Source organism: Rhipicephalus sanguineus, chromosome 1 (genome assembly GCF_013339695.2).
Source record: "Rhipicephalus sanguineus isolate Rsan-2018 chromosome 1, BIME_Rsan_1.4, whole genome shotgun sequence".
Classification (NCBI taxonomy): domain Eukaryota; kingdom Metazoa; phylum Arthropoda; class Arachnida; order Ixodida; family Ixodidae; genus Rhipicephalus; species Rhipicephalus sanguineus.
This window is the reverse complement of record NC_051176.1, coordinates 16,794,279-16,819,408: the sequence shown is the minus strand read 5'-3', so window position 1 is coordinate 16,819,408 and position 25,130 is coordinate 16,794,279. Positions and strand designations below refer to the sequence as shown.

The following is a 25,130-nucleotide window of genomic DNA, read 5'->3' as shown; positions in this document are numbered from 1 at the left end:
TTTCTCGAGATACTACCTCAGCAACGTGAACAGCCCTCTCTGTTTATTCTCAACGTGTACAACCCCCCTCGCTCCACTGAAGATGCGTCTCTCCTAGCCTTGCTCCGTGCCGCTGCAGCGAAAGCAGCCAAATCACCCCTTCTTATTCTCGGCGACTTCAACGTCAAGCATCCGGACTGGGGTTACTCGAAGGCAGATGGCCCCGGAAGGAGGCTGTGGCAGCTCGCTCACGACCTCAACCTTTCCCTGCTCACCGACCCCACGCAACCAACGCGCATCGGCAACAGTGTGTGCCGCGATACCACCCCGGACCTCAGCTTCTGCCGCAGCGTTCGCGACGCGCGCTGGTCTAACACGCATCAGTCCCTCGGCAGTGACCACTATGTCCTCACCATTCAAGTTCTCGCCTCCCCCAGCAAGCCGCGCCCACACACGGCCCGCTATACAGACTGGGACGCTTTCCGAGAACGCCGGTTGCACTCCGCCACTTCCAACATCGAGGACCTCTCGACGTGGACCGACCAGCTGCTAGCGGACCTCGACGCAGTCACCGCCTCGATCCCCACCACGGAGGACCATCCGGCAACTGACGCCCGTCTTGCCCACCTGTGGGCCGCCCGCACCGGCCTTTGCAACCGTTGGCAGAAGCAACGTCACAACCGTCGCTTACGCCGCCGCATCGCGCACCTCGATCGTACGATCGAGCAACACACCACCGCGCTCGCCCGCCAACAGTGGGAGCAGCTCTGCTCGGGTCTCTCTGGTCAGTTGGGCTGCAAACAGTCCTGGCATCTCCTCCGCCACCTCCTCGACCCTGCTTCCGCCAAGTCGGTCGCTCGGCAGCAATTACAACGAGTGGTCCGGGCTTACCCCGGCGACACTCCGTCGCTGATGGCAGACCTGTCCGCCAAATACCTTCAGCTTCTGCCTCCTGGCACACCTCCTCCCCCTCTCGCGTCCTACCCTGGGGCCCCCAGCCCAGTACTGGACGCCGATATCACGGAAGCGGAGGTCTACGCGGCATTACAGAAGCTCCGCACCACTTCCGCCCTCGGCCCAGATCGCATCCCCAACAAGCTCCTCCGAAACCTCGACGCCCCTTCGGTTGCTACCCTCACTTCGTTCCTCAACGAGTGCTGGCGCTCCGGCAACCTCCCCCAATCATGGAAACACGCTCGCGTGGCTTTCATCCCCAAGCCGGGCAAGAAACTCACAATCGAGAATCTCAGGCCCATTTCACTCACCTCGTGCGTCGGCAAGCTTCTAGAACATGTCGTTCTCGCTCGCTTGCAAACGTACACGGACGCACACCATCTCCTTCCCCACACCATGCTTGGTTTCCGCCCCCACCTATCCACGCAAGATGTCCTCTTACAACTCCACCATGATCTCCTCGACCCACCCACATTTTCAGACACAAAGGCTCTCCTTAGCCTGGACCTTCACAAGGCGTTCGACCACGTCTCCCATTCGGCTATCCTTGCCGAACTCGCAGCCCTCAACCCCGGCACCCGCACCTACAACTACATTCGCGCGTTCCTCACCGCCCGCACGGCCGAAATCATCATAGGGGACCTCCCGTCTCCCACGTACGAGCTTGGCCCTCGTGGCACCCCTCAGGGCGCCGTCTTGTCGCCTTTTCTATTCAATCTTGTCCTCCGCTCGCTTCCTGGCAAGCTGGACCGTATCCCCGGTCTTAAACACACCCTGTACGCGGACGATATTGCTCTCTGGGTCACGTCGGGCTCTGACGGCCATATCGAGCAGACGTTGCAACGCGCAACCGACGTCGTCACGTCCCACGTGCACGCGGCCGGTCTTACTTGCTCAGCGGCCAAATCGGCCCTTCTTCTCATGCGGCCTCCCGACCGGCGTCGCTACAAAACTCCCCACCCCACCATCACGGTTCATGCCAACTCTACTCCTGTCCCCGTCGTTTCGCATCTCCGCGTGCTCGGGCTGATCCTACAGTCCAACCGCCATAATACACACACCATAGACAAGCTCTCGCTCTCGGTGCAGCAGACCGCACGTATGCTCGCCCGTGTCCGTGCGCGGCGTGAGGGCATGCGAGAACACGATCTACTTCGCCTTGTCGACGCTTTCGTCGTTTCCCGCCTCACGTGCGGCCTTCCTTATACACGTCTCCTAAAATCGGAACGCGATAAAATTGACGTCCTCATCCGCCGGGCATACAAGACTGCCCTCGGCCTTCCCCCCAACACGTCCACCGATCGTCTTCTCCGTTTGGGTGTACACAACACGCTCGACGAGTTGATTGAGGCTCACCGCTCCGCTCAAGTGCAACGCCTTTACCGTTCGCCGACCGGTCGCCACATCCTTTCCTCCATCGGCCACGACACCTCCTCCCACCCTCCGGATATGGTCTCATTACCCCATGCTATTCGAGCGGCGTTCTACATCAAGCCGCTACCTAAGAAAAAGCTGGCGGGCCACCACGACGCTCGCCGCCAAGCCCGTGCCGCCATCCTTCAAACAAAGTACGCCGACCACCCGGCCGTCGCCTACGTAGATGCGGCCCGATACAATGCACGCAGGGACGCCTTCGTAGTCGTTTCCGTGTCGCCCTCCTCAGCTCCTTTGGGGCCGACCATCACGGCTGGCACCGTCAGAACGCCTTACGCCGTCGAGGCGGAGGAAGTGGACATTGCTTTGGCCGCGACCTCGGCTGACGCAAGCGTCATAATCAGCGACTCCAAACAAGCCATCTCCAATTTCGCGCGAGGTCTCGTCTCGCCTGCCACCTTACGGCTACTTCGGCCCCTACTGCAGCAAGATGAGCAGTGCCGCATAGAACTGATCTGGGTCCCCGCCCACTCGGGTCACCCCGGCAACGAGACAGCTCACCAACGCGCTCGAGGATTCGTCGACCGAGCGGTGGGCCACTCAGAGTCGGACGCCCTGGTGCCGGAGCCCCTGGTCACCTACCACGACATCACTCAGCACTATCGCCTCGAGCGATATTTCTATTCACATCCTCACAGCAGCCTTCCAAGCGGTCCGAGATCGCCTGGCGTCGCCTACAGACCCGCACCTTCCCGTGCCCCCTCGTGTTTTCATACATGCACCCAGGTGCCATCGATCCACGCTGCTGCCTGTGCGGCAACGTTGCCTCGTTGAACCACATCCTCTGGGGCTGCCCGGAGGATCCCCCGCCCGCCGACCTCCTTTGCTCACCCCCCACCGAGGAACAATGGGAGGCCCTTCTCTCCAGCAACGACAGAGACATCCAGACACGGGTCCTGAAACGAGCGGAAGAAGTCATCGAGAAGCACAGCCTGGCAGCCTTCGTGGCTTAGCCTCCCTTACCCCTCACCCCTTCGACTAATAAAGTTGTTACTCACTCACTCACTCACTCCTGAAACGATTGCAGCTTCTCAACACTTGCTGAATTTGGGCGCAGCGCTTCAGCTGGCAGCCGTGCTGAACTAGCGCGCTGAATCGTTGAGTGACCCGCGCCAGCCCGCGCCTCGCCTAGAAATAGGCGCAGGGGCGCCACGAGAAACCCTAGCGGCGGTCCGTGGTATTTCCGACCGCCAAAAGAGGCGGCGTGGCCGGGTTAGCCGGGTGGTCGTGCCACTAGAGTACTTCTAGTTCACTATAGTTCCGGCGCCCACATGCCTCAGTCACGCCTAATCTCGCGGCTACGAGACCGCGCGCAGCGCCACCACGAGAGCCGGCGCGTAGCGCAAGATGGCGCCACTTGCCATCGAGAACGGGAGAGGGAAGGGATTAGCAGAACGACGAAATTGTCGCGCAGAGGCTTCGTGCGCGCCTCGGATCCCCACAACGTCGAAAGCTGGTTGAGGAGCTCGGTTCGTCGGAGTAGAGTCGATAGAATCGGTGAGGGCGAAATCACTGGTGGCTTGCTCAATTTCTTCGATGTAGGCAACCGTCGTGCCGTTGTTCACGTGCTTGTACTCGTTGCTGAATTCCCCCCCACGCAGCTCGGCTATTGCTCTTGCGACGCAAATCTCGCGTTTCATCAAGTGCTAGTCTCCTTCAGCGACGCCTTCAAGGTTTGCTTATTTTTGAGTGCCGACGTAAATGATGACGCTGGTGCCATGGGGGAGCATGACATGGTCTTCGAGCACATTCAAGGCGTGCTTTCCTGGTGGCGTGTGCGGTGGTAATGCTTTTTCTGTAGACAGTGTTATCGATTTGGATCGCAGGTCGATGACTGAACCATGAAGACACGAAGTCCATACCAAGGATGACATCTCTGGAGCAATGCTGTAGGACTACGAAGCTTGCGGGATAAATCCGGTTGTTATTGGAGACCCTCGCTGTGCAGATTCCTGCCGGCGTTACCAGGTGACCTTCAGCTGTCCGGATTTTCGGGGCCTTCCCAGGCGGTCTTCACTTTCTTCAACTTCGTGGCAAACGGTCCACTGATGACATAATAGTCGGCTCCTGTGTCGACGAGAGCTGTGACGCTGTGGCCGTCGATAAGAACGTCGAAGTCGCTAGTTCGTCGTCTTGCGTTGCGGTTAGGTCGTGGCGTCGAATCACGGCTTCGTTGATTTGTTCCGCTGCTTCCATGTTGCGTCGTCAGATTTTCTTCGGTGCGCGAGGTTTCGGTGCGCGAGGGGGGGGGGGGGGGCCGGGGGCGTTGCGTCCGGCTGCAGCTCAGTTTGCGGCGGTGCAGCAACTCCCAGCGAATACTGAAGTTCTTCACGAACGATCTCGGCTATCGAATCCACCTGAGGTTGCGATATGGGGAACATCTTCTGCAGCTCCTCACGCACGTCCGTTCTGATCGTCTCGCGCAGGTCGTTGGTTCCCAGCGCTTGAATATCCCCGTAGCTCGAAGTAAGCATGCGGCGGTTATATTGCCTAGTGCGGATTTCTAGCGCCTTTTCGATTGTGGCGGCTTCCAAAACTAATTCCGAGACCGTCTTCGACGGGTTGCGCACACGTCCGGCAAAAGGTTCTTCCTTCACTCCCCGCATCAGGAAGCTAACTTTTTTTTCTTCGGACATGGAGGGGTCGGCATGGCGAAATAAGCGAGTCATTCCTTCGGTGTACAGCCCGATGGTCTCGTTGGGGAGCTGTACACTGGTCTCCAGACGGGTTTCAGCCCTTTCTTTTCGGATGACTCTCGTGAAGGTGTTCAGAAATCCGGTGCGGAAGAGGTCCCATGATGTTAGCGTGGACTCTCGATTCTCGAACCAGGTCCTTGCGCCATCTTCAAGGGCGAAGTAGACGTGGCGTAGCTTCTCGCCGCACTCGCAGTTGTTGAACGTGGAGACCCGGTCGTATGCCTCCAGCCAGCTTTCTAGATCCTCGCATGGTGACCCGCAGAATGTCGGCGGCTCCCTCGGTTGATGCATGACGACCGTTGTAGGCGCCACAGCGGCTGTCATTGTCGCTGTTGTCTTCGTTGTGATCCTGGTCTTGTCGGGCAGGGGTCCGTATTCTGGTTCGAGACCTTGCTGCCTGCGGCTGGCTCGCTGGTCAGGGTTGGTGTCGATGTTCCCTTGACGGCGTGGGCTTGGCTCACGGCAGGAGGGGGGCGTCCGGTACATGGACCGGAAAGCACCTCCACCAGATGTCACGTGGTCGTGACGTTGACGAAGGCAGAGTCCTTCAATGCTTTTCTGGTCACGAAACTCCGCCCGCCGTTTCATACAGGGACAGATGCGACCGCTAGGGTCGCCGCGGTCAACGCGGGGGCACTCGTGCGCGCGCGCTGCGCTCGGCTGAATGCTGTGCCTGTTCGAGGCAATGGTTTAACCTGCACCAAACCGCAATATTTCAACTACGACTTATACTTCACATGACATACGATGTGTTAGTCGCATACGCGTGTAAAAAACATAACATTCGCGTTTTTTTTAAATATCAAGGCTGCGATGGATACAGTCGTGCCGACGCAGCAATATTAGCTGTATATGTTGTCCCAGCGAGGTGTACTCTGGCAGTGGGGCACGAGAGAATTTATTCAGGCACGGGATATTTACCTAGACTTGTGACACTGCACAAGTCTTACAAACCCGCCAACTCGCAAACTGAAATCTCGTAGCGGGGGTTGAGGCAGCGCCGATCGCGCTATTTACAATCAGACCGTCTACGCCGCGGGAGTTTAACACGGCCGCATTACAAAATAGAAAAGCTCTACATTTCTGTGTTTGCAGTTTATGAAAGCTAACTTCACTCCGCTGCAGCCTACCTCACCGAGCTTCGGCAACACTTGAAATCGGGAGTGACGAAGCTTTCGCAAGGTATAACGTCCGTGTGCGGCGTGACCAGCTGATCTCAAGGACCTAACCTAACCTTAACTCCGAGTTTGTAACCACGCTTTGTCCATTTTCTACGAGTAACTTTGACAATTTCATGTTACGTGGACATTGCACGAGCGAAAGTGTGTCGCACCTTACATGTGCAGCGTCGCAAAGGCACTCGGTATCTCCAACCTTCGCGCTAGTGGCACCTTCACAAATCACAACGTGCGTTACTTTGACTGCTTAGATGGGCTACGTCTGCACCGGGTGATGCAACAATTTTCTTAATGAAGACTGCACAGGGGAGACTTGATTAACTGAAACGAAACTGCGTTTTGCTAATCTAGAGAACACATGTGTTCACAAGCAGAGCTCTGTTGCACTTTCGAGTTATTCAGAACGTGCAAAACGTAACACGGGGCAAAATACCCAAAAGCGTGTCAAGCTTTGCGTCTAGAGTAAACAAAGCAAGAATGCTACGATTGAAAGATAGAAAAGCTTTTATTGGAAAAATACCTAAGAAAACAGAGCTACGAACGACAGTTTCCTATACTCTCTGCACGGCCACTACATGGATGGAGCAAGCTAATAAAAATTTAAAAAAAAGTTAGCTTAGTTGACATTCAGTCAATAAAAACAGGAAAAAAAGCTTATTTTAACATCGGCAAACAAGGAAGCAATGCAAAACATATAATAAGCTGGAAAGAACCTAAAAACTATTCTATAAATACAGGGAGCGCAAACACGGACACAAGAAACAAGTCACGACACCAAAAACACCGCCACAAACGGCGAATGTGGTGTCGTGACTTCTTTCTTGTGTCCGTGTTTGCACGCCGTGTATTTTTAGTATGAATACTTACCAACTAGCTCATCTATCTGTTATTCTAAAAAACTAGCAAGCTGCGAAAGAAACAGCGCCGGCCCTGCAACTTTGCCTTCTCGCGTTGCAGACACATTTTTTTCCATTCACTATGAAGTCGTCCGTTCGAATAATGTCGGTGGTGTCAAAATGTTTCTCGCACGCTCTAACGTGTTCAGAATCGAAGGTAAATCCGCCACCTTCCTGTCGTGGCATTGCACGTTTCTATTAATCCCTATCATCGCTGTCCCTCGGCAAACTAAACCACGACACCTTTCCGCTCGTACATCTGTAGCCAGAGCGACGACCCGGTAAACAGCAAGCCTTCGGCATCGTCACTCACGTACACCATCCGTGTCCTCGCACACATTTCTCACACCCGTCAGTCACACAAATTAAGAAACAACGAGGAAAACTGAACGCCGATGCCGCCGGATTCCTCGGGCCCCCAGGTCTCCCTACGCAGCGAAGCTCTCCTCAATTAGAGTCACTAGAAAAATTTCAGAGTATCGCATCTGTTTTCCGCCCGCCGCCGCCGACGCGATTGGTGTGCTCGGATCACGTGACCTCTCGCCGCCATATCCCTTCCAAGCGCTTTGGGTGCAGGCGCGTTCAATGCCGAGCGTGGCCGGACATTTAGCTGTACCGCGGTCCCCAGATGTACTTCGTCGCTTTTTTAAACGCGTCATGCAGACAGGGGCGTAAGCAGACATTTTTTTTCGGGGGGGGGGGGCACCTCCTTGATCTAAAGTGGGCGCCTGGCAGGCAGATGTGGTAGTGTCATTTCGTGCTATGTATGCCACGGGAAAAAAAAATCGGGGGGGGGGGGGGGGGCACGGGCCTAGTGCGTCACTCCCTGGCTACGCCACTGCATGCAGATGCCAGAAGAGAGCAGCTCACCAGCATTCGAACGTTACTGGTGAGCTACTCTGGGAATCTCGTTTATTTTTGCATGCCGTGTGGGAAAAATTAATATGAAAGAGCGCCGTTCTACGTGCCTGCATAGTTGGCCGGAATGAATTCGCCCCCCTCGAATAACACTCCTTCCTGCAGTGAACTACACTAACTTTGCTGGAAAAGATCTTATGCGACAGTATACTTCACCTTTTCGGTTCGCTATGGTCAGCGATATTGAAAACTACATACCTTTCTATTTGCTCGGCTGTTTATATCGATCTGTTGAACAGATTACGCATGCTATCCGAGTTATGAGCGTGTCACCCACGAGAGCGAAATCGAAGATTTATTAAAATAATAACTGTCAACTGGTATACCTTGAAGGCAATTGTGGCATGATCATTTGCCATTGCGCAAAACAGAAGCGTGGAGCTCTGTTGATAAACTTGATATAAGGCAATGTATCAAGCGTATTTTTAAATTTGTTTCAAAAACGTGCTGCTAATGCTGCATTGCGCCGAGCGTACCCTTAAAATACTGTTTAGTATGTGAGAAATGGTCACAGCAAAAAAAAAAAAAAAAAGCAGATCCCACGCATTAGGGGAGTCGATTTTATGCGAGCCCTAGGTCTATATACATACTGTGTTGCAGTAGCATGCGCTTTAAAAATTCCGGGATATGCTATTTCTGATCAAAAGAACATAAAGCACCGTGCCGACGAAGTTTTAATCAGAGTGCATTATGAAAAAAAAAGTGCAGCAGTGCAGAAACCAAACCCCAGCTATTCACGCGCTGGCAACGAAAAACAAACAACTGTTTGTCAGAACACAGCAAAATATTTGCAAATTCATTGCAACGTTGGGAATATTGAGGAGACAAGAAATAGGAAATGAAACAATTAAGTAGTGATGTCAATCATTTTTGATGGCCTATTTTCTACGTATCGCAAGATAAGATGCACCTTACCTACCGCACGCCGATTCGCCCGTGCGTTCGTGTGCTGGCGTTCCGAATCAAGACATAAATACGTCGCGCACAACTTCCAATTACTGTACACACACAACATCTATTACACATATCAACCAGTTGAACAGCAAGCATGGTGCGCAAGCAAGCTATATGTCAGCGATCAGTCGAAGGAGGCCATGTCGAATGTTCTCGATGTTGTTCGATAACGTTCTCGAGTGCAGTGAACCTGAACACCGACTGCAAAGCTGGCGCAAACAGTCAAGATTCACCAAATGTTGAAGTAAATTGCATCTCGCACGATGTCACTGCGCTAATGCAGCTATGTTTACAGTTCCGGACCTAGCGAACACACCCGGGCGTGACGAAAAGAGACCGATGAAGCCATGAAGAGAATATCGTGGGTACAGCTCAACATCAGTAGGAAAAAACGACACACAGGAAAGAGCGCTGACTTTCAACTAGACTTTATTGAAGGGGCTCCGGCCGCTTTTATACATGGTGAAGGTTCCGTGCGCATGCGCGATAACACGTGTGATACTATGTATGACTACGCTAAGAAAAGAATGTTCTATATCGAATAAGTGAAGAGAAGGTGTGCACTGGTCCGAGGCCTTCCTGATAAAAAACGCTTCTAAAATTTCTCTTTCATGCTTCGTTTTTGTTTTTTTCAGAAACCTTGTCTTATGGAATACACATGGAATCTTATGAAAAAAGCAAAAACGAAGCATGAAAGAGAAATTTTAGAAGCGTTTTTTATCAGGAAGGCCTCGGATCAGCGCATTAGTACACCTTCTCTTCACTTATTCGATATAGAATATTCTTTTCTTAGTTAGCGTAGTCATACATAGCATCACACGTGTTATCACGCATGCGCACGGAACCAGCACCATGTATAAAAGCGGCCGGAGCCCCGTCAATAAAGTCTAGTTGAATGTCAGCGCTCTTCCTGTGTGTCGTTTTTTCCTACTGATGTTGCGCTGTACCCACGATATTCAGCATGAACCAACTCTCCCAAATCAAGCCCTTGTTCCATGAAGAGAGTTCGCGAGCACATGGCAACATTCTCCGTACGTTTCATTAGTTACACAGCTAACCGCGCAGTCGATCCATACCTGTCGATGACTCGAAATCACTTCTAATATCCTCTTCAAGAAACACACACACATAATGCCGTTCCGCCGAGCGTAACACGGCACCGAGGCTAAAAGATCGGTCACTTCTCAACACACGCTAGCAACGCGCCGGGTGGTCTGGAAGGGAAATGGCCGCCGCCGCCCAATGTTGCCCGCGTGCAGCCTACTTTTGCGGTACTCTGATTTTCCAGTGACTCTATCCTCAATGCCCCCCGCGCGCTCCTAGCGGCGCAGCGCGGCAGCTGCGGCCAACGTTGGCTGCGGCGACATAGCAAGCTCTCCCCATAGCGTTACGGAGGAGTTTCGTGACTACAAAGCATTGAAGGACTTTGACGAAGGTAACAGTCGGCGTGTCCAAGATGAAACTTTATTTGGCCGAACTTGTGGCCGGGAAAGGAAAAGTCAAACTGCAGCAATACACACTGTATCCTGATAGTGGCGAACAAAGCGTCGGTCGTCGATAAACTGAACCGCGGCAAGACGCGTCGGCATTTACACATGGGGCATCGAACATTCGAGCCTTATCGCTGGTGGTCGCGCAAGCTCTGGAATAACCTTGACCATTCGCGTCATGTGTGCAATCTTAACAAAATGATCTACTACAATCTGGAACTTTCCCAGACATTCTGGCTCGGCTTGCGCAAGGCAGTAGTGACACGTGTAAGGGGCGTAAAACATAGAAAGATAGGAACGCGTGTGGCAGTATTATTGCCTAGTCTGAAGTGTTACCTGATAGCAATGAAAATGTCTGGGTTTAACTGCCCAAAACCATGATATTATGAGAGACCCCGTAGTGGAGGGCTCCGGAAATTTCGACCACCTGGGGTTCTTCAACGTGCACCTAAATCTATGTACGTGGGCCTCAAACATTTCCGCCTCTATCGAAAATGCAGCCGCCGCGGCCGGGATTCGATCCCGCGACCTTCGGGTCAGCAGTCGAGCACCATAACCACTAAACCACCGTGGCGGGGCGAGCAATGAAAACAGTGTGAGCAAAAAACGTTTTTGCTGTACAAGCCTGCAAGTACGACGAAACTGTTCAACATAACAGAATGAATTTAACTGTGCCTTTAGATGAGGCGTTGTTCAAGGTTTCTATGAAGAGATATTGCGTGTAAATCAATTAGAAATTGATGTACACTCCAATAAAAATGGGCAAAATGATGAAAGTTTATAAGCGAATATCTTGTTTTCTTTTGAATGCAGAATAACGATATCTAGTTCTTCGGTAGGCTGAAATGAACTTGTCTACGCGAAGTTTTGTTTTCTGACGAACAGTTAATGAATTATTATTACTTCAATTCGGCAATTTATGGCTCTGCTTGGTCACGCACAGTGATTCCACTCCTGCGCCAACTGCGCCAAAGTGCGCCAAATTGTATTTACTGCGCCATCCTGATAATATCGACGAAATTTGCGCCAAACTGCGCCAAAGTCTCGGGTTTGGGGGCGTCTATCACCGGCAATCTCTCCGCCGGCGCGTCAGAACATGTGCAGCTCGATCTTGGGGCTGCCAATAAAGTCGCAATCATGGACCAAGAATTATTCCGCTGAATAAATAGCGCTCGCGCGTGCGTTCCGAGTAAGCCACGATGCCATGGCCATTGTAAGGTTTGGGGTACGGCGGGTCTCGTTACGGTAGCTGGCTCCCGCCGTCCGTCCCCATAGCCGAAGGTTCCCAGTGAGGAGGCGCGTTCTTTCAAGAAGGAACGTCGATTTATTTACATGATTAAGGGTTTGAAGTGAAAAGAGAGCAGAGGAATAACGTGAAAAGTCTTCGGCTTTTATAGCCCCGAGACCGTCACTGCAGAAGCACAGGCAAACCGGTGTCAGCGTCTCCCGCCAATCCGGTGACCTGTCGTCTTGGCGTCCGGCCTCCCGAAAGGAGGCAAATAGTCACACAATACACTCGCCACGCCCCGAAGACTCGTAGGTGAGAAGGTCGGCGAGGAGTTTCAGTCCAAAGGGGAAAGGGCCGATGACCTCCGCTTCCACTGGCAGTAATACTTGGAAGAAGCGTTGAATGATGGCTGCCTCGGGTGAAGGCCCCACCTGGGTTGATGGGAGCTTCTTCAACGGCGCAGTCCCACGCTGACCAAAACGCACGATAAAGCGGGTGTGTCGAATTCCGGAAAACACGCAGACCGCTCCCTCCGGCACGGGTTAATTTTCCCTGCTGCGGTAGGGTAGAAGGCAGATGTGGCTGGGTGAGAAACTCTCCCGCGGTGCTATCTCACGCAGAGAACAACAAGCCAAAAAGGGGTCTCCGAATTCCGACGTCCTTTTTCTGGAAATCCGTTCCACGGCGACCTGCTCGCTCGCTCGGCATAGGTTCCTCCAGGAAGAATTGGCGTTCCTGCCTCCGTCTAAGCGCCGATACGGGGGGGAAGGCAGCATTCTGGCAGACAGCTGTACGCTCAATGGCGTCTGCCTCGATGAATTTTCAGGCCAAACGTAACACCATGCACGGTGCCGACGCAGCTTCTGTTCTGCAAGTCGGCTCGACAGCAAAACGCGCTCTCCGCAGAGGCTCGTGACGTCTAGGCCTATCGGTAGCGAGAAAGTGCGACGGCGATTCATCGGCGGACGTTGTCTGTTCCAGAAACGCTGCTGATAGCTCGTTTCAAGCGTCGCACGGCACGTGAGGAAAGCAATGTTCAGTAATAACTACATGAGTGCCGATAAAATGTCTGTCACTTCTGTTTCCGGACATCGCGGAATGAAATCTGGGATCGCTCGCAGTAGATATATGGGACAATATCGAATTTTCCTTGCTTCGCGTTTATGGAAGAGCACGCGAACGGTGGAAACGCGTTGAGACTTTTCCTCAGATATACTTTATCCATGGATCTTCATCCAGAACAGCTTTTTCGTAATTCCGTCCGCCAGCACGTCCGAGTTTGTAATCACTCTGCGGTAAATACCCCCTAAAAGGCCCTGGCCTCTCGAGCTCACGTGCTAGGGTTCCAATTCGAATTTTTTGCTTGCTTTTTTAAAAATGTCATCTCATTAGTAAAATCATATCTCCTGGTCGGAGCAGCCGCAAATGCGCAGCTGTCAGTAGCGGGCCCGTCGCTGACGGCCCACAGTGAAGCGGCTACCCCATGTTACACGTCCGCCCCTCGCTTTCGGGGGTCAATAGCTAACGGTTAAAAAAACTCAGTTTCGCTTAAGAGCGAAGCAATGAATGCGATACCAGAAAATTGTATTGTGAAACGAAGTAAGACTAGCAGCTAACTCTTTTGGATCCGATCTCGCGTAACTCAACAAAAACGCTGGTTTAAGGGAATATGGCCCCTCCAGGAACCGAAGCGTTTTATTGCTCTGAGTTCTCTAAACGCGAAGTAAGCGTTGAGAGCACAGCAAGTTTACGAGCCGTCTCCTGATGCCTCGAGATAGCGCGCGCGCAAGCGACTGCGCCCTTCGAACGATGCCCCCCCCCCCCCCCTTTTCCGCTCCCCTGGCGTCCCATCATGCTCCTTACGAAAGACGGGCGGGGCGTTTCCTTTCTGTTTGATGAGCAATCGACGGCAGGCCCGCACGCGGGAAGATGTTATCTCATGCGCTGTCCGTGCGGCGGAGACAGACGGCCGGCTAGTTTAATCTCCGCTTCAGCCGCATTCGTCGCCAGCGCTCGCGAGCTTTTACCCGGGGCTAGAATGCGCGTGGTGATGTTATTAATTTGGACTTTATACGGAAAATTATGGCGACGGCAAAAATCCGCCGAGAGTGTCCATATAATTGCTATTGCAAGGGTCAATGTACGGGGCAGATTTTGCGCCCCCCCCCCTCTTAGGTGATTAGGGGGGCGCCCCCCCGCCCCCCCTGTGCGCACGCCTATGCTCCTGAGATGATTTTTTCCATGAGATTTGCAATGAATCGAAATATTTCTAGCCTTCATAAGAGCCCCATAATAATACTCAGGTGCTTGAATGTTAATGCAATATGCTTCTGTATTGCACTCCAGGATGTAAAATTCGCTGCTCCAAAGTGCTCCCAGATGCAAAATTATCTGCTCCAAAGTGCTCCAAGATGAAAATTTTGCTGCTCCAAAGTGCTCCAAAACGGAAATTTTGCTGCTCCAAAAATTGCTCCAAATCAGAAGTCCTCGGTAGCATCACTGCACGCATTACCTATGAAGCGACAAAACTATTCAACATGAAACTCTGAATGCTTGTATAATCAAGCAGCAGGCCCTTCTCTGGAATTTTGTAAAAAGAAAATTGCTTTATGTTAATTAAAGAATGTACAACAGTGAATTTAGCAAATTTTTCTACTTGCCAGGTTCGTAGAAACTGACATTTCTTTTACGTGCAATTCACAAGTATTGCACATTAGCAGAGCCATATACTGTCTTGTAATTACCAGCACTCACTAACTTTACGAAGCAGTGTTTGAAACAAAAAAAAAATTCAACAAACAATAAATCTCGCAAATGTTTTTTGATGATGGCGTCATCTGTGCAAAAAATATCAAGCTGTTTCTCATCAGTTCCAAAGTTCGTCAAATGTGGCGCCACTAAACGATACTAAGCCAGCAGGACACGGATGGGTTATTTCTCCATACTTCATTGTTTGCCTCAGTGGCTGAGTCTAGTCGCCGCGCCTAACCAACACCAACTGGAAAAGAAGGCCTTAGTTCTGTGCCCTTTCCACACGCACTACGTCAGCAGAGCGGCACATCAAGCGGCAAATGAGCTCGGCCCGTCTCTGCGATACGTCGGAAAATAGTGCGTTCATTGCACGTCCGCAGCATCAGCGTTCCCCGGCGCGTCTTTGCCAGTGAGCATCTCTTCGCCGTCCAGTTGCTCATGTTCTGCGCGTTCCTGCAAGTGTTTCCATGTCTGTGAGGTTTGAAATTGTGAAAGGAAGGACGCTGACATGCCGTGCAAATGCTATGTACCGCGATGCCGCGGCAGCTTCACCGTGGACACAATGGTGCATGTGCTCAAGTTCCCAAGAGTGGAGACAGTCAGGAACGCTTGGATATGCGCTATGCTACAGGAAACCTTCTCGGTCACCGAGAATTCTACGGTGTAAGCCTGCAGAGCACCTTGCTGTCTACCTGCACTGACCAGCACTGGAAATATGTACGCAAGCAGGTAGAGGCATTACATCTCAGCTGCAACATTGTTGTAAGCAGCGAGACTCTGTCGAAGATGCGAAACGTCATTCCGATCCTGGTCTACCTTGCGGGATATGCAGTGTAAGAGGCCCTAAGAAAAGATGAATTGCGCAAAATGCAGAGACGCGGACTCTGGATAAGACGGTCGCAGTCTGTGCCGCTCATGAATGCTATGATATCGGGAAGGAGTTCGACCGAGGAGGTCTAGTCTACCCATCGATAACGCTGATGCTTACAACTATGTTGTCCTAGAGTGCTTTAGCTGGAAACTTTCCAAAGCACCTTTTTATTGCACTGCAAGCGCAGAAAGGGGGCTCTATGTAATGCTAGAACGGAAGTAATGGAAAGAAGCTTTATGGATGGAGGGAAAATGGGTATCAGCTGAAGCAGCACATTCGCAACACCCGTACTACATTCACAGTGTAACCAGCGGTGACCACGATTCTAATTGAGCCATGTGCGATATGCCATGTGAAATGAGCCATGCGCAATATATTATGTGTGCATTTTGTTGTTGTAGTTGTTCTTTGTAGCCACCGTTTACGCTGACATACGTGTAGGGTGGCCAGGACACCCTCAAGCTGATTGATCAGCTTTTTCCCCCTGGTCTCCCGCAACATTATTGTTGTAAATAAATAAATAAATAAATAAATTAATAAATAAATTCCACGAACGTGAACATGGTGCAGGCTGTTCCACGCGACCCAACACCGCTGGTGTTAGGCGCCAGTGAGAAGCTTTCTCGAGGAAGTGACTGCACAAACATTCTTTTTTTTTTTTTTAGAGAGAGAGAGAGAGAGGAATCGATGATTCAGAAACAGAACCACTATTTCTTGCAACCCTTGTGGCAGCACACTTGAGTGCCTAAGGCGCATTTACACTGAGCAAAACAACGCCGATTTCAGTCTGCCGACGGTCGCCAGGAGCGTCTTTCATCGTGTCGTTTCAACAACGCCAACAGTCAGTCGATTGTATGTGGAAGACGCCGTCCGTGTTTGTGCTCCTAGCCTTTTGTCGGCCCATTCTCTAGTCACGCAGGAGGCTTGCGAGGCGATGCTGACCGGACTTGCGCAAAGAAATTGAGCCATGGTGCAACGCACAATTTTCTCCTTTTTTCCAAACATGATGAGTGGCGTTGTCTGGTGTCTCGATCAGAACTATTGGCAAGATGGCGGCAGTTAATGATGATCATGGTGACACTAATGATGATAATGATGTATGACAATGTACATGTGAAATAATGCAGCTTCATTTATTTTCTTAATCAATGGGAAGTACAGTCTATATTTCTCACTTTCATCGTCAAATTCATTACAGCTCGTACTTGATTATCGTGCAGGGATAATTTGGTGTGTTTTTATCATAAAAAATGATCACTCTGCCACGTAGGTGTAGACCAGAGTGCAGAGCAAAGCCTTTTCCATGAGAAACGTATCTTATTCAAACAATCACGCTCGAAATCGAATGGATGTGCAAACCTGTACCGCGAGTATGCGAGTGTTAATAAAGTTTACATTGAAAATTTAGCTATACGATACATACATACACAAAGTCGAACTCACTTATAACGATACCGGTTTTATAATGTCCATTATAAAAATAAAAGCTGCTGCACCGTCAACTTTTGTGTTTACTATGGTGAAATAACCCTCGCGCCCCACACGGCATTATCAATTATAACAATGAATTCTGGCTGCTGGGTGTCCGTGCCGAAAGGTAATCGAACGCGAAATCCTTAAAAAGAAAGAAAAAAAAGAAGCTCTTACATCTGCACGCTCATACAATAGGAGCTGTGTTGTAGACTTCTGGGTATCGCCAGCCATGCACGCCTCTGCCGTCACTCTTCCACCTCTCCGAACATGAACAGGCTACTCCGCGCCACACCAAGGTGGTATTGACACGCACCGTGACAGTAGCCCCTTCAGATTCATGGTATGCTTCGCCGCATAGCGTTTTGTCATTCCGGCAAAGCTGATTTTTGACATCCGCTACGGCCGCGAACGGATCGACTCACGACATTGCTGGTTCGAGCCTGCGAGAGGATCGACAGGGCAGTGGTGGTGGCTTCAGTTACTGCAGTTTCGGTTATGCATTTTGAGCAAAAAGTAGGAAAAATTAAACTTGGAAGAGTCAGAAATTTGAGGCGTTGACTCTATGGGGCTTGTGGCGGTGCCGTGAAAGCGTCCGAAGTTTCGAGCATATAATCCGAAACTGTCCCATCCTTATGTGTGTTGCCATATCCCATCCGATATTATAGTTTTCTTACTGCCGTCCCCCTATTTTGCTTTTTTTTCATGCAACCCGTTCATAACAATTATTGGTTACAAGAATTGGACTCGCGTGTCACTTGAGTATAGGTGGATGGATGGATGGATGGATGGATGGATGGATGGATGGATGGATGCTATGAGCGTCCCCTTTATAACGGGGCGGTGACAAGTGTGCCACCTGGCTCGACAAAAAAATCTTTCCTGTTTTCTTTTTTTTTTATGTTGGCCTAATGCCTCTACTTCGATAAAATCTAGCTTACTACAGGAAAAAAAAAAAAACGAATTCTCAGCCCAGTTATCTGCCCTTTACGGCAGACTGACCTTATTTTTTCCCAATATGTGACACATGAAGCCATGGCAGGAGAAGCCGACGAGGAAGAGGTGGCGCGTGCAATAGAATAAAAGTATGGCGTCTGAGCCGCTGGACGTCTCTCCTTCATAGCGTCACAAATATTTATTTTTGTCCTTTCCCTCTAATTTTCTGCCACCAATACTCTAACCGTCTCTTACTTATTTCAATGGCGGGTGTGTTCAACTTTCCATTGTTGTCCCTAAAACCCAAGGCCTCATGTAGGCTCGTGCCCAAACGTACACCTGGGTGGATATCTCCACATTCAATCAGAACATGCTCCGTCGTGTCCTTATCTTCCCCGCAGCATGTGCATTGTTCTTCTTTACTGAATCTCGCCTTATAACTACGTGTTCTAAGGCAACCCGATCTCGCTTCAAACAGTAAAGCGCTTCCCCTTGAATTATCGTAAAATGCCTCCCTCCTTGTTTCGTTTTTGCCCTTTCGGTAGTTACTCAAAGCCGGTTTTTTCTCCATAGCTGCCGTCATGGGCGTAGGCAGGGGGGGGGGGGGGGTGCAAAAGGGGCACTTGCCCCCCTCAAGCCACGCCGGCACTTGGTCCCCACCTAAGCAATGCCAGCTCTCCCCCCCCCCCCCCCCCAGCCGCGATGCAACACGGGTTTGCACCCCCCAAGGCAAAATTCTGCCGACGCCCATGGCTGCCGTCCAGTAAATCCTCTCCGCCTCTCTGACTTTTCTCTTAACGCTTTTTGTTGACATATTGCTTACACTACCAGCCGTATATTTACTGGTGAGCCTCCTAGTTCTTTTTCTCCGCTGTGTGTCAACGCTCTTCCTATACAAATAACGGAACACCTTCTCTGCCCATCTACTCTCCTTCATATTTCTTAGCTTTTCTTCGAACCTTATTTTGCTCTGAGCTGCCCATCCCATATCGCCATTTACAGCCTCATTTGTCGCCTTCCCGTGAGCACCCAACGCGAGGCGTCGCACAGTCATTTGATTTACATCCATTCCCGATTGCACCTCTGCCCTCATGCACACCACTGAGTTCCCAAAACTGCACACCACTGAGTGCACACCACTGAGTTCCCAAAGCCCCGGAACCATTACACCTTTCCACAGACCTCGAAGTACCTCGTACCTACTGTATCCCCACAACGCTCTGTGCTTCATTATTGCAGCATTCCTCATTCCTTTTGCTGCCGAGGCTTTTTCCTGTACCTCCATGTACCTGTCACCCTCATTTATCCATACTCCGAGGTACTTGTATTCGCTTACCCTCGGTATTTCTTGGCCTTGTATTGACGCCGTCTCATCACAGGGACCATTGAATACCATCAATCCACACTTCGTTACACTAAATCCTAGTCCAAGAGCTTCACCTTACCTTCCGCACATATCCGCCAGCTGCTGTATATCCTCTCGACTGTCAGCAAATAAGACGATATCGTCCGCATAAAATAAACCTGGAAGCTTCTGCTCAATCATCACGCCGCCCTGTTTGTGTAACAGATTAAAAGCAGTGTTGCTGCCTTCTAGCGCTTTTGCCATACTCACCATGTACAGCATGAATAACAGCGGGGACAAAGGACATCCCTGTCTCAGCCCCTTCTAATCTCAACGTCCTTCTTGCTACGCATTCCTTCCCATTCTATGCAAACTGTATTTTCTCGGTATATCTCCCCCAAATGCTCTATACAGTCGTCCCCTATGCCCATTCCTTTCAATATATCCCACAAAATTTCCTGATTAACGTTGTCGTATGCCCCAGTGATGTCTAGAAAAGCCACGTACAAGGGCCTATTTTCTATTTTAAATATTTCTATATGCTGAGTGAGAACGAACAGGTTATCGTCTAACCGCCTGTCGACTCGAAATCCGTTCTGAAGTTCTCCCAAAATATCGTTATGTTCTGCCCATGTTTCTATTTTCATTTGTACTGCTTGCATCGCCAACCTGTATAGTACCGATGTAATGGTTAGTGGTCTATACAAGCGAATCTCATCCTTTTCTCCCTTGCCTTTATAGATTAAATTCATTCTACTTTTTCGCCAATTGTCCGGTATTTGTCTGTCTTTTAAGCATTTTTCTATGGCTGTCAACAATGCTTCTTTAGTGTTATGTCCTAGTTCGTTAATGAGGCTAACGGGAATTCCATCTAAACCCGCGGCAGTGCGCTTTGGAATTTTTCCTTCGGCTTTTTTCCAGTTGAAATTCTCAAGCACTAGCTCTTCCTCGGTTGCTCTCTCCGCCACACTTTTACTCACCGGGGAAATCCCCTCAACGCTCTTTTCAAACGAATCGGCTGTTACCTTTCGGATGTGAGCTAGCGCTTCGTACCTTCCAATTGATTTCCTCCTTCCTCTGCAATATATTGTTGCATTGTGACAGACTTCCTACATAGCGCCTTTATGTGGCTCCAAAATATCCTAGGCGCGGCCTCCTTTTCTTTCGTGAATCTCTGTCACCCAGCGTTCGGTTTCACCTTTAATTTTTGCCTCGACCAATTTCTGTACAACGGATTTTTTCTCTAAATATATTTCCCATATTTTCTTGACTTCGTCCTGTGGCCGCTTCTCCTTTTTTGCCTTTATATGCTCCCGTGATGCTTCGCGCCGCTTCTCGATCGCTTCCCGGATTTCCTTGTTCGACCAACTTTTTGGCTTCGTCTTTCCTTTCCAACAAACAGTTTTCTTCTCTTTCCCTATCTTCTTCGTCATTAGATGTAACAGCTCACAATACTCCCAGTCCTTGCCTGGTGTTTTGCCTACTTCTTCCTCGACTCTTGCGGCTATATTTATTATTTGTTTGTCATTTAAATACGAGCTGCCAGACTTTGATTCCATGCTCTTATTTTCAGTTTTGTAGCCCATTTGTAATGTTATTCGTTTATGATCACTGCCTAAACTTTTAATCCCTTCCTCGTCTATTCTCATTTCTTTCAGTTTGTGGTAAATTCCTTCAGTCATGAGACAATAATCAATACTTCATTGCTTGTTTCCGACTTCCCACGTGATCTGGCCGTCACATTTAGGCCCCGTGTTAACTATCTCCAGACTATGTTGCTCACAGAGGTCAAGTAATAACTTCCCATTGGTGTCTGAATATCCGTCAAGATCATGTATGTGGGCATTCATGTCCCCTAGAAGGATGATTTCGGCCCCATTACCAAATTTCTTAATATCCGCACTCATGAAATCCACTATCTCCTGATTCTTTTCTCTGCAGTTATTCCCCGTCCACAAGAAGGCTACCCCTAGCAACATTTCCTTTCCACCAACTGTGCCCAAAACCCAGAGGTGCTCTGAACACGTCTGTTTCACCCTAACCCATTTGGCGCCGCGGTGAATTAGCATTCCTAAACCCCCACCTTTCCTTTCTGATATGATCCTGTTACACCCCTCCCAAACATAATTTTCAATATATAGTGGCTCCTCCAAGTCTCTGTTTCTGTAACCGCATAAACGCCTATCTGTTCTTTGTTTAACTGCTCCTCAATATCTAACCATATTGCCTTTTTTCTGCCACCCTGCATATTTTTGTAACTAATTGCAACACGCGCCTTCTCCTTTTTTCTTTTACTTTTTTTCTGGTTTTTCGCAATACTACCTGTCAAAGCGTGCTCCTGGTTGTTTTCCCTGTTACTAGCTACCCCGGACTCCGCAGAGCCGGTGCGCCCCCCAAAAAAGGTACTGCGCGTCCTGCCAGTCGCCAGCCCACCTCATGACCAAGCCTCTTATCGAAGTGAATTCTGTCTCTTTGGAAACCACCCCACCTGTGCACCTCCCTGTTTATATCGACTACCTCGAAACCCTTCTCTCGACTAACTCGCCATATCTCTTTGTTTGCGTCGACAACCGCTCTTTGCAACTTGCCGTTGCGCACTGGTACTTCCGGTACTGTGCATACTACAATTTGCACCTGGGGGGACACGGCGCGCATGTCCTCGACTCCTTTCACCAAGGTCGTTGCTAGTCCTGACGATTCTTTGTTCAAGACGTCATTCAGCCCTCCCGCAGTTACCACGAGGTTACGTCTGTTAGCTTTAGTTGCGAGTTTTTCACTCGCTTGCCTAGTGACTGACCCCAGCGTTTGTCCTGGGAGCGTCCCTATCGAAACTCTCTTACCGCCTCTCACCCTCTCCTTGATTGCCGCTGCGCATCGGACTAAATTTGGTTGAGTCACCGGCGATAATGACCTCTTCAGACATTCCTTCTGAAACCTGTACCTGGCTGCTGACTAGGTGACTATCGTGAGTCACGGCTGCTGCTTTGTCCCCTCCCTCCCTCAAAACTACTTCCCGGTAGCTGGGCTCTGTGACCTCTGTATTTGCCTTTGTGATGCCTGATGTTCCCTTCGCCTCTCCCCCACGGGGGGTCGTCGCCATAATTCTTTTGCCGTCACCTGCGTCTTTGTTCACTTTGACGACCTTCGATAGGCCCTCCTCGGCTGACCTGAGCCTTTCTCCCATGGCGGTCGTTTTCTCACGCTCTGTCGCCAATGCTATAGTGCCTAGAATATACTGGCTAGTGTGCTGAGCGCGCGCTTTGGCGTGGCCACCGCGCTGATGCCTTCCCACAGTCACCGCATGGCGGCGCTGCGACTCGCTAAGGTCCATCGCGCGTCGGCGGCTCCCGCGCTTGCATCTGCGTAGCACGGCGCTTTCTTCTGCGAATAAAGTGTTCTTCATTCCTTTTAACACAGTCGTCAAAACACTAGGTCGGAAGACAGAAATCTTAGCGTTAAATTATTGCCCGCAGAGAATCCTCAACTGGTTGGACACTACAAAACGACAAAGCGTTTCACACGTACCTCACGTCGTCTGCTAGTTTTCGCGACTCTGTGCTTCACCGCCAAAGCGAAGTAGAAAAGCCGCAATATACTACGACACACCTAACTTGCCAGTTGAAAACAATCAGCTAAGGTTGACACGTTAGACGCAAAAAAATCGTGTCGTAAAGATGGCTCACGGCATATTTCGATCGCGATCAAGTCCGACTCATGGATTCATCGCTGCTACAACACGTAAAGATTCGCTGGCGATTTTACTCGCAGCAGGGTGCTTTGAAGGGCCAGTTGGTACATATTATTCCGTTGAAAACAGCGCGAAGACAGGACGAAGGCTAAGTAAGAGCGCGGTATCCTAGCCTTCATCCCGTTCTCGCGCTGTTTTCAATGCAGCGATTCTACTCGAAGTCGATCCAGTCCACTGCAATTCGCGCCTCTCAGTCGCGGTCATATTTTATTATATTAGCGGCGCATCACACTTCGTATCACGCAGCATCATGGACTTGCAGAGTGTATCATCCGCCGTCAGATCGGTGGCTACGATAATTCTGGCGAGCAGATATATGATCCGGAGCGGGTCGACAGTAATCGCAAATTCCCGTGTAACGCTGGTATTACACAAATACAAATATTACATACGCTGGCATTACACAAATATTTCTTGCAGACATCATGACACTAGCTTTTGCACTTTGTTCGCTTCCACAAACAGGATGCATTTTGCTCATCCAGTGCTGCAGATATCAGCATATGCCCCATACTTTCGGATTGGTTGTTTCGATGTTTCTGCAGTTCAGCTGTGCCTATACTGCATTGTTGTACTACATGAGTAAGTGTGTAGTTAACGGAGCATCGTTTATACGCAAATGTAGGGTGGGGTGGGGTCACTTTCACTGTTCTGCGTTTTCCAGCATGGCACCCGTATTTTCTAGACCACATGCGGTGAACACAAGCCAGTCTGAATAGGATTTACTACTCAAGCATTTTATTTGAACGGCACTGCTCACTTCACAAAAAAAAAAAAAAATTACGAACGTGTCTGGAGCTTGAATTTCATTTTAACAGAAGGAAAGGTAAGTTCAAAGAAACCGAACAGGGGTCATTAGTCAAGATCGACATCTCAGTTAGATAATTTCATTAGTCTAGCATTGTGATTGTCTGAAATATTGCCTGAAAAAAATCAAGTGTAAGGCACCTTTGTGAATATGGGCTCTTGTTTTGAACCGAAATGAACTAACAGTTTAAGGTGGGATTAGACTTGCTTTGGCAAAAAATTCAATTTTAGGATTTCAAAATTACCTGATACAGCATTTATTTATCTTTCAGAAAATATATCACATTTCGGCACTCACTGTTTCAAAAAGAATTTTAGGTTCTTTTTCTTTGACAGATCGACAGGCAACGCGCGCGTACCTTTACGTTATTTCTGCGTTTCTTTTTTCAAAAGAACATTTTTGTAATTTCTGTACCTTTTTCTCGAGAACTAGTGGGCTTAGAAAACAAAAATTTCCACGTGTTAACTAATGGCATTTACATAACTGGCACTAGAACCAGTAGCCTACGCGCATTTGTATTTTTTAGTATAAAAAAATCAGTCATAAGTGGCAATTTACATAAATCAACAAACGTAAAAAAACATAACAAATCTAGTTTTTGTTGTACGCTCAAAATTTTAGCTCCACTTCTATAAAGCGTTAGTAGGTACCTTTATACAAAATTAATGCTCTGCAGATGGCAGATCTTATTTAAAAAAGTACATCAGGAAAAAAAAACACACAAATAAAAAATACTAAACAATTTCAAACTATCTTTGAACTTTAATGCAACCTGCGTCTACCTTAAACTATGTCGCAAATTTTAGTCATAGCTTTCATTACCACTGCTGTACAGCCAAACTTCGAAACTCACTTTCAAAGTTTGACCCCACCTTAATAACTGGGAATATATTCTGAGCTTCACTATCAAAAATCGCTCTTTTTCACAACATAACCATCAACTTATCAAACATAAGTAATGTTCAAAACACACACATAAATGTGAAAAAAAAAACGCTCAACAGAACAGACACAATACAAATAGTCATAATACCAGTCCTTAAATGAGCAAAACACAGTGAAAATGTTTAACGGGTAGGGAAATACTCACACAACTGCTTAATACAAAAATAATAGTGAAAAACCTCATGTGTACTTCAACAGAAAATGCGATAGCCACTCCGATACAGCGGTACGAAGCATGCTTTCTGCCTGCCCTGATGCTTTTCCCGCTGCATCATTACTCTTTGCAATTCTGATATACGCGTGCGTGCACAAAAAACAGCGCAAACACGATAAAAACAGACAAATTCGGACACGCACGGATCACTTATAAAGCTGCGGAGAGACTAACACACCGGCTACACCTTTGCGACAAGTGCCGCCGCCTGCCGGTGAAAGTTGGAAGGCATCACCGGCCTTGCCACCTCCTCCCATTGGAAACCCCCTCCGCTCAGCACACTAGCCAGTATATTCTAGGCACTATACCAATGCA

General features: G+C 49.5%; 1 protein-coding gene and 1 long non-coding RNA gene across 4 annotated transcripts in view; one reads left to right on the top strand and one right to left on the bottom strand.

The window, feature by feature from the left end:
* LOC119389691 (serine/threonine-protein phosphatase 2A activator) overlaps positions 1–25,130 on the top strand; it is a 332,541-nt gene that overhangs the window by 164,055 nt on the left and 143,356 nt on the right. The window lies entirely within an intron of this gene.
* Positions 20,525–25,130, bottom strand: part of LOC125757717 (uncharacterized) — a 98,230-nt gene continuing 93,624 nt past the window's right edge. Inside the window, exon 2 of the long non-coding RNA XR_007415463.1 lies at positions 20,525–20,715. This is a non-coding gene — a long non-coding RNA (uncharacterized LOC125757717). The remainder of the gene's footprint in view (positions 20,716–25,130) is intronic.